Source organism: Gekko japonicus, unplaced genomic scaffold (genome assembly GCF_001447785.1).
Source record: "Gekko japonicus isolate JY-2015 unplaced genomic scaffold, Gekko_japonicus_V1.1 scaffold624, whole genome shotgun sequence".
In the NCBI taxonomy this organism is placed as follows: Eukaryota; Metazoa; Chordata; class Lepidosauria; order Squamata; family Gekkonidae; genus Gekko; species Gekko japonicus.
In genome coordinates, this window is record NW_015164200.1 from 91,923 (window position 1) to 95,239 (window position 3,317).

The window sequence follows — 3,317 nt, forward strand, 5'->3', positions numbered from 1 at the left end:
TCGTTTGCATATGCAACTTGATTGGCTTTTGTCTCTAACATTCTAAACAGTTTGCTCTTCTGAGGTAAAATGTGTCCAATCTCCAGGTGAGGGCTGGAGATCACTCAGAATTACAACTGCTTTCCAGATGGCAGAGATCAGTTCCCCTGGAGAAAATGGTGGGCTCTGTATCCTTATATGCTGCTGAGGTGGCCCCCGTATGACAGCCAATGTGACGTAGCAGTCAGGGCTTCAGAGCACGGGAGAGGCTGCAGGTGTGTGGGGGGTGGAAAGCTGAAGAGTGAGGGGGAAATAAAGGTAGGTTGATGATTGGCTGGGAAGGAGATAGGGTTGCCAACACCAGGTGGGAAATTTCTAGAGATGTGAGGGATGGAGCCTGGAGAGGGTGAGGTTTCAGGAGGCGTGGGACCTCAGACAGGTACAAAGCCATAGACTCCACCCTCCAAACCAACTATTCCCTTCTGGGGAACCAACGTTGCCAATCTCCAGGTGAGGGCTGGAGATCACTCAAAATTACAACTGTTCTTTAGGTAGCAGAGATCAGTTCCTCTGGAGAAAATGGTGGACTCAGTGTCATTATACCCTGCTGAAGTCGCCACAGCAAATTGACACTGAGTGTCCAAGGCCAGGGCACCCACCCAGAGCCTCTTTCTAGAGAGACTTGTTACAATCACTACAATCCCTAAAAATTGAAATTATGGAGCACAAAACGAAATACGTCATTTCCAAGAATGGGAATCATGGACTGCTGAAAAGATTATAGCATTAGAGACCAAAATGAAACAATCTTCAATCAAATTTCGCAGGATCGATGAAGGTGAAGAAGGATCCCAAGACCTTATAATATTCTTAGCAAACAGGCTAACATCTATCCTAAGCCCAGACAACAAAATTGCCCCATTGATCTTACGTGCATATCATACTGGTTTAAGAACAACTGCCTCTAATCCAGGGCCAAGAGACATTTTGGCTGAGTTTCAACGTCCAGGCATAGTCCAAAGGATACTCCGTGAAGCTTTGAATCTTGATTCAGCACAAAGAAATCGCATAAAAGAAAGCTAGACCTCCTTCAGTCACTGGTGCAGTGGAGCAAGTTACCAATAAACCAATCTTCTTAACTTATGCAATTTACATAAGTCAGATAGCTACTATTCACTTTTCTTGTTTCTATGGTACATCGTTCCAGTCTCGAAATTAACAGCAAGGAACTTTCTCATTTTAGCAATATTTGTCTTAGCTTACTCTAAGACATAGCGGTAGTAATAATATTAAATATAATAAAGTTCCTTTTATTCCAGCATTGGAAGTTTGTTAAACATGGGAGGGATGTTTGGGGGGTTTGGGGGGAGACTATTCTACGGGGACTTCTCTTTCTTTTTATTATTACAATAATACACTATGGGTCATTATCGGTTTTAAATGATTGGAAACATTGGTTAGCAACACACTGGATAACTTTTTTATGGTTTTACCACTGGAGGGTTTAGGGACTTCTCTTTCTTTTTATTATTACAATAATACACTATGGGTCATTATCGGTTTTAAATGATTGGAAACATTGGTTAGCAACACACTGGATAACTTTTTTATGGTTTTACCACTGGAGGGTTTATTGTTTATTTTTGTTTATTTTGTTTATTCTTGTAAGCATTATTGAAATTGTTATAGGCTCTTACACTCTAATAAATTTATATAGCCTTAACTATTTATTGATTTGGATGAATTGGAGCTGTTATTATTATTTTTTATTTAATACACACACTGCTTTTTGGATATTTCACTTGATGTTTAATGTACTGTTAAAACTCTAGGGCTATACTGGATACATTTTTCAAACTAATTCTTAACAACTTTAAATATTATAGTATTGAGGGCAACCTACACAGACACTTTAAGAACTTTCATAGTTGGTGGTCTTATCTCTTTCCAAAACTAGCTTTTACTGTGAAAATTGTACTTTGCAAAAAAAAAAAAGCTGCTTCTGAAAGTGTTCTACTCCAGTGTGCTAAAAACAAAGATTAACATACATGGTTGCAATTTTTGTATTGGTAATACTAAGTTCTGGGCCTTGCTTGCTCCTCCTTCTTTTGGAGAGCGAAATAATTTATCCTGGTTACATAATTGTAATCACTTATTCACTCGGAAAATTAATATCTTTTATATGCTGATTATTAAATATAGGAGTGACACAGATCTTTTTCTAAGTAACCATATAAATATCCTTAGTATTGCTAGAGGTTATTCTATTATTAACCTTAATGAATTTCTAAGAAAATTTAATATTACAATGAATGTATTCATTTTTTACTTTTTAAAACCTGGAATATTCTTATGGGGACTTGAGTTTTACAGATTAGAATCTATGAGGTCTTTTATTACTTGTGATGAGTTTGAATTCCAGTTATTTTTTGTTCAATTTTTAACAATAATATGGCATCTGCACTAAATATTTACTCTATTAATTGCAGAGGGATAAATAATTTCATTAAAAAGAAAGAGAGTGGAATCAGCTCTGCTGAAGAAGAGCGTACGAACATCTCGAGTGGTTGTTCGTTTCGAGACAACTCTTTCTCAACCAAAATTCAGTTCTCTGGTTGTCTTATTATATTTAGCAGTGATGTCAATCTTATCCAACAACAGTTTTAACAGCACGTGGGCTAACAAGTTTCAAACACGGACAACAAGTCTTCTTCAGTTTTTGACGTCCTGTGTTCTGAAAACATGAAAATATAGAATACTAACATCACTCAACGTCATTTGTAACAAGTTGATTTTTGTCTCTTTATTACTTGTGAACTCTGCAGCAATTTCCTTCATTTTTTTGTACTGCTTAAATTACAGTCTGACATCATATGTATGCAAGAAACACATCTTGCAGCCAATACCAAAACTATATTTAAATCCAGTGCTTTTTTGTAGAAGAAGCCCAGCAGGAACTCATTAGCATAATAGGCCATACACAACAGCAGAAATTCATTATCATATTAGGCCACACCCCATGCCTTCCCCTTCCCTTGGCTTGCTCAGGCGCCCCGTGCTGTGGGGAGCCCAGGCAAGCCCCCCCTTGAAGGGAAGGGAAGGGAAGGCAGTTTAAACTGCCTTCTCTTGGCTTGACTGGGTGCCCCATGGCTGCGGGGAGCCTGGGCAAGCCGGCCCTTGGAGAGGAGGCAGTTTAAACTGCATTCCTTTGGCTTGCCTGGCTGCCCCATGGCTGTGGGGAGCCCGGGAAAGCTGGCCCTTGGACAGATGGGGGGAAATGCCTCCCCAATCCTTCCAGGGGCCCCCTGGCCCGCCCGCCTCAGAGTCACCAGGGGGGG